Here is an 11,743-nt window from a genome sequence, read left to right as displayed (position 1 = left end):
CATCTACATGTAGCCAGAAAAATATAAAGATGTTCATTTTTCCGTGGAGTTATACTGACATCCTTTGGTAAGCTTTTGGTTGATTCCAACCTAATGTAGAGATAGGTGAATGGAGAGATGGACTTAGATGATTGATACATAAATAGAACCACTCAGGTGTAGTGTACTTCCATCTGCTCCAAACACATTTGGGAATGAAACTGAAATTCTGAGAAGAAAAAAAAAAAAAAAAAAAAAAGAAAAACAGAAGAAATAGAGGAAGATTGTGTCAAGTCCAAAGTCTATATGTTTTAATGCATTAATTGCATATTTAAATTATTAATAAAATATTTTTTTACCTATAAAATAGAAAAATGCAAAGCACATCAAGTTAAGCAGACAAGACTGGCTCACAGACATTTCAAAACGATGAGCAAGGTATGTTCTCGTGTGACAATAAACAACAAAAATAACATATTTGGAGAATCAGGAAAAAAAAAAAGTTCACTGAAAGCACAATTGAAAATTTAAACCGCAGCAAAAATCACGCTAGTAACATTTCAGTTCTGGTTGCAATCTGACTTGGCACTCCGTTAATACTTGTATTTCAATAGCCTGGCGTAAGGATGATGCAGGAATATATGTCAGAAGAAGAAAAAGTATCTATTAAAAAAGAATCGCACGAAGCAGTCTTGTTCCTGAGATTGTATTACGACACAGCCGGATTAGATTGGGCTGATTACCTTCGCCTTCAAACAGAGAGTCTTTTTGCCCTGGGGGGAGGGGACGCCTTTCATCCAAAGCCCTCCTCTCGGATGCGCCCTCCCCTCGCATTCACTTGCAAATCGCTGTGTGCTAGCAAAAGCCAGCACTTCCCCAGTCTCCGACCTTCCCATGGCGAGTGCTGCAGCTCTATCAGCGGAACCTTTCTCTCCGAGTGAGGAAGGGCTTCTCCCCCTCTCCTTTCCCATTTTTTTTTTCTCCTCCTCAATCAGGAGCACTGAATGAAAGCCAATCAGAGAGAGCTCGCCCCCCCTCCCACCCCAGTCCGTTTTCTTCGGTTCCCTGCCGTCCAGAGTTAAAAGTGATGCTGAGAGAAAGCTTGAGTTAGATTGAAGTAGAATCAGTGATAGAAAAATAACAGCCGAAAACAAACAAAAAGGGGACATAGTGAAAATTTCTCCAGGGTTATTTTGGCTGGAACCAACTTCCGTTATCCAGAAGCCGATAAAAAAAGGTAGGAAGTTTTAATCTCTCTCTCTTTAAAAAAAAAAAAAAAAAAACTCCCTTAAGGTCTTTTATTTTCTTTCCTTGGCGGGAGGGGGGGGAGGATGTTTTTGAGCTCTATTTGGCAATCATTTCCAAATAATTATCTTTAATACATTAATACATTAAAAGCACAAAACTATATATTGGAGTCTAGAAAGAACTGCTTTGAATGTAGAGGTAATGTAAAACTGGATACATTATATATTATGCTCAACAGTGGGGTCGTGATATTAGAGTTTGTGAATTCATTCACTCCAAAGAGATGCTGAAAATGTATTACGGAGAGAAATTTGTCATGCTTATACTTGTTCGTCTTTATTTTAAAAATCAGCTTAAGAGATAACATTGTTGCTGTGAACTCTTAGAATCATCTAACAGTACTTTGCATTCCATATGAATGGATTCACTCTGTGCTTATTCATAATCATACTTCATTGTACGTTTAATATAAAGAGAAATGACAGGCAGAAGACAGATTCCTTGAAACAGTCAATGGTCACTAAGCATCTACATAAATAAAATAGATTGTCATTTATCAGAAATAGAATAGGCATCATTCCCATATTCACATTTTTATGTCTGAGTCAGAAGTATGAGGGGGAGAAAGATGAAGAGGGGAGGTTAAATGCATGTAGTCAGCAGTTGCAGCATTGTCTCTGCTGCAATAAAATCCATATTTTATGTGGTGTTAAATTAATGCAGCACATTGCAAGTCTAAATGCATGTTCCCAACAAGTAACTATTGATGGCACTGTAAGTAGGGGCAAAAGCAGTAGTCTGAAAGTGTTTTATGCCCCTGCAATCAAAACCTACCATCTCCTTATAGCTAAAAAATGGGGTCTACAGGTCCCATCAAAGACAGACATCATTTAAACACTGCCCTATAATCTTTTGGTAAAAAACAAACAAACAAACAAAAAAACTATTTTCTATAATTATGGTTCTTCATTCCAGTAAAAATCTTCTGTTATCCAAAACTACACATCCATTATTCTCAGCTGTTTGGAGATGCATTATGTCTTTCTTTTCTTTTCTTTCTTTCTTTCTTTCTTTCTTTCTTTCTTTCTTTCTTTCTTTCTTTCTTTCTTTCTTTCTTTCTTTCTTTCTTTCTTTCTTTCTTTCTTTCTTTCCTTCTTTCTTTTTTCTTGAAGATTCTATGTTAAAAATAATCTGTCCTTCTGAGGCTGACAACTGTTATACATCAATGCATATGTTAGACTTTCTCCCTCCACACCATCCCCCTCTCTATCCTTCCTTAAAACGTAGCTACAACAGTGTCTCTGTGGTGAATAACACTTGGCAAGAGTGTGCTCATTTTTTAGGTCTGGTATGGTGAGGATTTTTAATTAGTAGAACTTTCATGAAAACATTATGTCATTGACAAGAGCGCTAGGTTCATTTATAGTTAAAGTGATGAAGAAAAAAGGAAAAGGTGTCATAGAGAAACAGGTAAATAAGTTGCGCGGATAATCTGCCTTGCCCCCCTTCCCTGCAATGTAGTAATGTGGCACATATATATTCAATGTATAGTGTATAAGGAAATCATGGTTTATTGGGTTGGGGAGGGTGAAGGGGTTGGCGAGTGCACAGATATAAGCAGACTGTGTGTCTGTGGCTTAGGGACACATCAAATATAAATCCATTCTGATGATAAAAACATAAAGAAATGCTTCTTTCATTTGCTTTTACTTTTTTTGGGGGGGGGCTGTGTTTTCAAAGTATGAATTGATGTCTGCTTTCATTAAATCAGGTACTTCCTTGATTTCAAATACTTTGTGCTAATAAATTGACTTCCCTGGTGATTGCATATGCCTTCCCGACTCTAATCAAAGAATAGAATTCCATATACTTAGATGTCTTGGAATAGGACAAAAACAAAACAAACAAACAAAAAAAACTAAGGTTAAAATAGGAAAGCACCATATAATCTGTATAACATCTACATACATTTGTATAGGTATGAGATGGTTAAATTGTCTGGTACCTGGTCAGTGCTTCCAGTGGTATTCCTAGATGTTTATACAAAGTAGCTGTTTAATGATCAGAACAGTTATATACAGGTATTCATTTTAATATTACACTGTACAATTTTTATCTACATTCAGATTTTTTATTTTTTTTAAGAGGGATACAAATTGATTTTATAACTAGAGAGATATACATTTCTGGCACATTACGAAGGAAGTTAGTGAGTTAGTGTAATCTGAAAGAGGTAGGATTTTTGTTGTTGTAAAAGAGAATATTTGAAACTGTAAAGGTTAATTCCAAAATACCCCGTGCAGACTGTAGGATGCATTTCTTGATCTTCACTTAATTTCCAATATAAATAAGCAACTGGGGGTAGAGTGTATATTATCTGTGCGATTTCTGGAGATATGACTTATTTCCTGTTTCTTAACCTACTTTGCAGCAAGTGCTAACACTCTGTCCTGGAATATGTCATTTTTATACCAAATCATTCCGCTAGGCTGCAGCACACGAACAGCGTTAGTTCCGAGGGTGCTGATTCAGCAGCAAAGTGAATCATATTTTTGTTAAGTGTTATTATCAGTAATAGCGTTACATAGTTAACAATTAATAAAAATTATGGATAGAAACCCAAGTACCTCTAGTTTAGCCCTTGGGTTTCAAAAACATTGACTATAATATATTCTTATTTTTACTATGCAGATTACATTCTAATACTGTTGCTACATTAGAAGTCCTTGCAAAACACTGACACAAAGTAACAAAGTATAAGCAGAGAAATTATTCATACCAATCATAAGTAATTTTACACAGGGATTCGATCTCTAAATTTCAGGTCTCTTTTTGAAAACTGCTTTTGATTAACCTAAAATATTCTCTGAATAAGGTTTCAGAAAAATCACTTTATTAACCATACTATATTTAGCAGTCATGTCTGAAACAGACTGGAGTTAAAAATCAAATAGCAAAAAAGGTTCCCTCATTCTTGTTAGGCTAATACTGAGCCATGGTGACATTGAAGCATTTGTACTAAGTGTATACGGTCCCTATTACGAATATTTTGAAAAAGAACAGAGTCCAAGGAATACCATTATGAATACATATTTGAGCAATGAAAGTTAACATAGGAAAATCTGTTTTCCTTTTCTTGACACTTGATTCAGACCAATGAGTTCATAAAGAAAATTTTATTTTGCCATCGTTACAATAATCTGATAATATGCAGGTAGAAAAAAGTTCTGAGTTTAAACATTCTAAAATCTGCCTTCTTTTTCCTACTCAAAGCACTTAGACTAAATCCACAGAGCCCTAATGTAACATCCCCTGCTTTTAGGTCCAGTAAATTCAACATTCAAAATTACAGATTTTTTTCATGCATGAGCATGAGAAAATTTCAGAGGGTCAACAAGGAATGCCTGTTTTCTAAGATAACAATATCAGCTCAGAGTCACCTCTTTCTTTTCTTCCTTTCTTGCCCTACATACAGCATCCTCACCTCACTTGACATTTTAGTGAGACCTCGAGCCCTTTTAAAATCCATTTGTGTTGTCTTTTGTAAGGGCATCTAAAGCATATGAGGCCATTTTTTGCCTTCGCCATAGCTCCTTTGTCACTACTCAATCCAGCTAACTCAAGAGACAAACATTGTAAAAAATCACATCTGTCACATTGAAGTTGTAGATTTCTGGGAATGCATTATCCTTAATGTAATGTTAACAGTGATCCGTTAAAATAATCAGTTTTAAAACAAATGTTTCGGTATTACTTTTACTTAACTCTTTATCAATGCAACAAATAAAAAAAGTAACTTGATATTTTTTTTTAAAAAAACTGATTCACTAATGTCTACATTTTTATTTCTCTGTTGCAGTGTACATGAGGCTCTCTATATAAACATTGCCTTATTAGTGGTGGGTTTTAAAGAAAGGGAAAGCTGAAAATTGAGTAAGAATAAATAAAATAAAATTACATTTTACCACATTTTAGAAAATAAATGTAGCATTCCTTGAAAATAACGACTGCCTGTGGGAGATTGAATGCCTTCATATAAACCATCCCCTTTAGTAGAGATACATGTCCTTGGAGAGTTTGTCAGTAACATTATAAAGCACTTTACCAAACCATGTCATCGCAATTTAAAATCCTCCCCCCACCCTTATTAGAAAACAGCCTTGATTCTAAAACAATATTTCAAGATCAGCACAAAATTAAGCAATGGCCTGCAAGGTGTAATACAACATGGCTTCACAACAGGAAATTTATCATTGAATAACATGTCTAAACAATTTCAGAGCCCTGCCCCCCCCCCCCCCCCCCCCCCGTCTATGTCTCTCTCTCTCTCTCTCTCTCTCTCTCTCCCCCCCACACCTTTCCCTCCCTCCTTCTCCCTCTTCTCCTTTCTCTCCCTCCCTCCCTTCCTCCTCCCCTTCTTCATTTATGGCTATTGCAAAAATCCTTGAGTTTCCCATGTGCTTTTTTTATGTTACCCTACATGAAATAATATTTCTGTAGGTCTTGTGAATTCTATGGCCAGTATTCTTTCATCTGCCACATTATACATTCAATTCATTACGTTATCCTTTACATTATAGCATCAAGTACATGACAGATCAGTTGGCTAGAGTGTATCCTTTAAAATGAGAGTAAATTTTATAGATATTATAACACCTAGGCTTTTAAAGATTTGAAATCGACACCAATGTAGTTTATTGCACTAGCAAGCAATAATGGGAAATTCTGCATTTATAATGAAGTGACTTCTCCAGAGTATCAGGATGTAGAATGCATAGACATAAGTTATTACACTCAGCACATCAGTTATTGATTGGGAATATTTGTTAATTTAACAAAGGGTATTGAAATAGTTTAACAGAACCCTGATTGTGTGTTCTTTTAACACCAACATTTGTTTGCTTTAGCAGTGACATAAAAGAAACCATTAAAATAAAATAGTGTGTGTTAACTTATTTAATCAAATAAGCAGAAACTGAGTAAACAATATCAATTAGCCTAGTCAAATATAAAACTTTCTTCGCCTTCTCCTTCTCCTTCTTTTTCTTCTTCTTTCTTCTTCTCCCCTTCTCGCATTCTTCTACTCCTCTCCCCTCGCCTTCCCTTCCTTTCTCCTCCCTTCCCTCCCTTCTCCTTCTCTGTCTTCATAAAGGACAATAAGTTGGTGGTTATTCCTGCTCTGCAGTCTTGAACCAAATTTTGTCACCAGAGTGACTTTTCAATATGTAGTCTCAGGAGAGTGAAAAACACCAACATGAATATTTATATGTCTGCATCTAGCTTCCTAAATTTGAATAAAACCCTTTCCCTATGAATAAGAACCTACAGAAAGTCTTTCTGTCTTTATCTACTCCCTTCACCAAGGCTTCTGCCACTGTTTTGGAGATTTGTTCAAAAATGAATGCTCAGTACAGTCCTGTACTTAGAAGCACTCTTCCCTTTTTCTCTTCTCTTTCAATTTTTCTTTTCCCCTGCTGGAAGGAAGAGTGGAGATTTTCTATAGAATTTCTATACTAAATAAGTGATTTTTTTTTTCCTACTGACAAAGCTTTTAGGATCGATGCAATAAAAAAAAAAAAAATGAGAACTCTACATTTTTCTAAGAATCTCTTCTAGCTACTATGCCTTTAAAAATGTATACCCCCATTTTTCAACATTTAATAAGTAGGTAATTCTGCATAATCTTTTTTTTTAATTTTTATTAATTCGTAAAACTGTACTGTCTTGGTAATAGACACAGTATTTATTTTCAACAGTAAAGAAAAAAACAAGAAAATACTGGGAAATTAAATATCCCTAAAATCTAAGTTAAGAGAAATAATTTCTTTACTCAACCTTTTTTCTTGGAGTTGGATTATCCTCCATCATAGGGTACAAAATCTGAACAAAGTGAGGAAAAAGACATGTTTGTTTGTTTGTTTGTTTCTAGCACAAAGACATGTCAGTGTTAGGTGTACAACCACTACTGGTCATGCAGCCCAGTAGAGATGTGAAATTAAAGAAATGGCAACCAAAATCTTGACTTCAGGGCAAAGACCTCAGTTCACTTCACTTTATTGGTAGAGGCTGGGTCAAACCTAGTTCTAGGTAGGTCTAAGAAGAAGAAGGTGTGGATGAGAAGAGCTTTGTTCTTTCTAGAAGCAAACTACGATATTGTATGTAGCCCAAATAATCCTTATGGAAAATTTCAATGTTTAATGGTGCTAACAGACTAACTACAATGACAATGGAACATTCATACTCTTTAATTTAACTGTCTTTCGATTTTAGGCTACCATATGTAGCTATTTATTCTTTTGCATGTGTCATAATTTTCTTTTGCATTTTTCTTTATGAATTTAAATGATCTCCTGAAATCTAAATAATAACTTGCTCATTTTTTTTTTCCTCAGCTTCTAACTTATTTCATTCATTTTTGGGGAAGTTTATATGAGCCACCCCCCCAGTGCCACACCCAGAGACATAAGAATGAATACTACAGATTTGGTACTTGAGTAGAGGTGGTTCTAATGTGAGATAATCACAATTAAATATCTTATGATTTATAACAAAAATATTAGCATTTCTAAAAGTTTTAATGTCTAGAATAGTAGTAAATTAGGTAGCATAATATCATTGGGCAGTTATCTAATGTCTCCACATAACACAGTCTTCAGTTTTGTTTTTCTCTTATATAGACCGTTGAAGAAACCTTTCAGTATCTTGTTTCATTCATTCATTCCTGCATTCACTATGTATTCTTTGAGACCTACCATATGCTTGACACTATGGAAGCCTCCAGAGATACACATAGGGAGAGAGAGAAAAACAAAACAAAGCCTCTGCTACAGTGAGGTATAGATGAATAACCATATGACTTGCTATTATATTCCTGTTTTGATAAATGTAAGAAGGATAAATATTAGGTACTTTGGGAATGAATAATACAAGTCATGAATTTCATCACTTTTTCAAGTTTCATTGCATTCAAATTCACATGAGGTCTTTCAAGACAATATCAAAATAAGTTACCAGATTAGTTCATGATATGTTTTTGTTTGGCCTCAGATTCATTCTGTGGACTACTGAGAGTGAATTCTGCTTCAGGTGGGAGCAGCATCTTGGTTGGTGATCTGTTTTGTACTTCACGTTTACAATAGCCAATTGTCATGTTGCAGCAAGGATTCAAATTTGATACAAATATTCCATTCCACACAAGAAGGCTAAATAAAAAATGTATATCTGTATACCAAGTGGACCCCAAAATTCTACTGCTAAAAATTCTTACGAACCAAAGCTTCCACACCCCCATCAGCAATTAAGATATTTACTCCATAGAAGCCATTGAATTTCAAACTTGGTCATTCTGAAAAACGTTCTTCCATGTAGCATTCTATTTTTGTGAGGACACTTGATGAAGGTCATGTTTATTAGGAAAACAACATAGTGATAAGTCTGCATGTCAGAAGCTCTGAGACTGCCTTTCTTACAATGGCAAGATTGGCAAGATGGCCTTTCTTAGAATTTCTTTGATGGACAAAAGCGTGGACCACAGTACCAAGATGTTTGGGTTTAAAGCCTGTGTTACTTAACCATATATTTAATATTTAATATACCCGGTAGTTTTTTCATCTGTTAAATGGGTTAATAACTATACTTACATAGTAGTGCAATGGGCATGATTAAAAGAAACAAAAACTATAAAGGGTTATTAACACTTGCCATACAATAGGTGTTCTAGTGTTACATATTATTATTGTTACCTATTAATTTATTGGTATTATTGTCATTATATGTGAATTCATGTGACCAATGCTTTTTCATTAATATTGAGTGTGTTTTCTTTAACAATAGCATGCAATATGACTTGGGCTACCACTTTAAAATTTTTGAAAAAATTAACTTGTATCATGTGATAATAATTTTGTGCTTGAGTTGACATGAGAAATTCTTGTTGTTTTAAGTCTGATTCTGTCACTAATTCTAACATAAATTTTTCGTTCTGTTTAAAAATAAATTTTTTTTAGCTTGTGAAAATGGAAGTTTGAACTGTATAATTTCCAAGGACACAGTAGTTTATCTGTTATTGTTATCATTAGAAATACAATCTATTATTGTAACTGGGAAGGGCTCAATATACAACTGTTCTAAATACATTCATCTGTGAATGATTGTGAAAATGTCAGTTGCATAAAGAGATAATGTAACCTGAAAACTTAAATTACATTCTCAGACTCACACGTAGTAGTTGCATGAGCTAGGGAATTAATAGATATGAATTCTGAAAATGACGTTGAAGGACCTAAAAAGGAGACAGAGGAGGGAGAAAGTATTAGAAAGACGAAGACTAACTGTTTTGAATTCCATAAGCCACATAAACTCAGTCAGGTGAAACATGAACCATTCTGAATATACTGCAGTAATGGTTCCCTTCACAGATTTGCCTTCTTGAGGCCAGAGTAATGAGAATTAGAACAAGAATGATGACCATAGGCAGTGCATTACAGAAATAATCCCATTAAAGTTTGGAATACCTATAAATCTCAGGAATAATTCTGCACTCTATATTACAAGATGAAAGGTCACTGAGCTACTACTTTCTTAGACTAAGTCCCGGAAACGTCTGATGAAGACATATAATCTGCGGCAAAATGTGAAAATTTTAACAGGTTTTATTGAGCTAATTCATTATTTTCATTCAAGGTGATAGGAAGATCAGTTTAAAATAACAGTTTCTGTTTCTTTTCTTTCTTTTGTTGCTCTATTTATATGGAAATTAAAAAGTATGTGGAATTAATTTTATGGATTACATAAGCAAACAAATCAAAAATGTTTGTTTATGTAATCCATAAAATTACATAAAATATTTTATGTTTGTTTATGCAATCCATAAAGTTACATAAAATTTTTATGTTTGTTTCTGTAATCCATAAAATTACAAAAATTACATAGATTGATCATAAAATATACATTTCTATGAGTCCATAAATACCTTTCATTTAAAAAAATATTTAAAAAATTCAGACATATCACAGTTGTCATTTTTATTTATAATTCAGGATTAATTAATATATTTACTTTAGAAGTTCTAGTTAAAGAATACTCTTTGCACTTTATCTTATCCACCCACATGTAAAGGTGAGGTGAGTCATATAAAGACCAGAAAACTAGCCAACCGGTATAATTTTGTGAACATAGTAACAATAACTCTCATTTTTATCAAGGCTATATATTTACATCTATTATTTATTTAATTATTATTTAATCAAAGTCACAGTCTTCATATCATCTTTATTAAACATTGTAATTATTTAATAACATTCATTTTATCTTCATAGCTTCACTATAAAATTTGGTTAAATGATTTAACTTTATAGCTGATTGATTGGGATAGTTATTTTCAAATATTCTATGAATATTATATACTTTAGTTTACTTGATTTTCCAAAAATATGTACTTTTAGAATTAGGCTTTCCAAGGGCTAAAAATTAGACATATTCTGTTTAGTTTTAAAATTCTTTAATTATGCTAAAGATAATGTTCATTAACTTGTAAATATTTTCTTATCGTTTAGTTGGAAATTAAGTGAAAAAAATTGTGCAAAATAGAGCATAAATTAATTTTAAAAACCTAAACACAATACATCTTGAATAATTAATTATGCAGACTAATCATTTCTTTTCAAATTCCTTCAAGTTCTCACCCATGTAATGTGTTGTTGTGAATGCCTGCTTTTTAAAATAATGTAAATTATACTTCAAAACTTCATCTGACGGTTGAAGTGATTTTATATTTCTGAAGTATTAACCCATTTATCGGATAAATTGCTGTTAATATTTCTGGTAAAATTCTATTAACTTTTCAAGAGGTAAAATACCATACTTAGGTGTTTGGGGCCACCTTGTGGCCATATTATAGTATATTGGGAAATGCTTTCCGGCTTCAGATTCTTTTCCAACTGAACATTGATTGCGCTTGGAAGCATTCAAACAAATGTGAACTTACATGAAGGGCTATAAAATGGCATTAAAAATGGATTATGTTTAGATTAATTCAATTTAATCATTACATTACTATGAATTATAAAAATATTGTTTCCCGTAAACCTTAAGCAAAATATTTTAAACTTTTGAGACAAGATAGAATTTTTAAACTAAAAAAAAATGTGTTTACTATAGAGCTGCAAGTCAACTCTAATCACTCCTTAAATGTTTAACTTTCTCAAGGCAAAATGCCTTCCAACACCCTCTGGTGTGCAGGACAAGGAAACCAGGGGCTGTATAGTTTTTATTTTTGCATTTTGGAAAACTTAAATGTACACATGCAGCCTACATAAAAAAAAAAAGAACCAAGACCAGCAACCCCTGGTAATTGAATGCGTTTGTCAGTGAACTCATTGAAAGCTCAGAAAGACAAATTTGTTTGCTTTCATTTTTCCATAAATACTAGGATAATTTATAATTCACTTGGTATAATGTACGTAGTCACCAAACATCAAGTCTCTTTTACTAAGTTTTTTGTAACCTAATAACACTC

At 33.5% G+C, this 11,743-nt stretch overlaps 1 protein-coding gene across 6 annotated transcripts in view; it reads left to right on the top strand.

The window, feature by feature from the left end:
- Positions 1 to 815: 815 nt before the first annotated feature.
- Positions 816 to 11,743, top strand: part of LOC109456629 (cadherin-10) — a 145,831-nt gene continuing 134,903 nt past the window's right edge. For 5 of the 6 annotated variants that reach the window (XM_074329049.2, XM_088796456.1, XM_074329048.2 and 2 more), the window contains exon 1: positions 816 to 1,216. The gene's annotated coding sequence lies outside the window, so the exon portion shown is untranslated. The remainder of the gene's footprint in view (positions 1,217 to 11,743) is intronic. The other variant, XM_074329050.2, reaches the window with a different exon arrangement.

Source organism: Rhinolophus sinicus, chromosome 3 (assembly GCF_057876585.1).
Source record: "Rhinolophus sinicus isolate RSI-liver-muscle chromosome 3, RSI-T2T, whole genome shotgun sequence".
In the NCBI taxonomy this organism is placed as follows: domain Eukaryota; kingdom Metazoa; phylum Chordata; class Mammalia; order Chiroptera; family Rhinolophidae; genus Rhinolophus; species Rhinolophus sinicus.
This window is presented reverse-complemented; position numbering and strand designations above follow the sequence as displayed.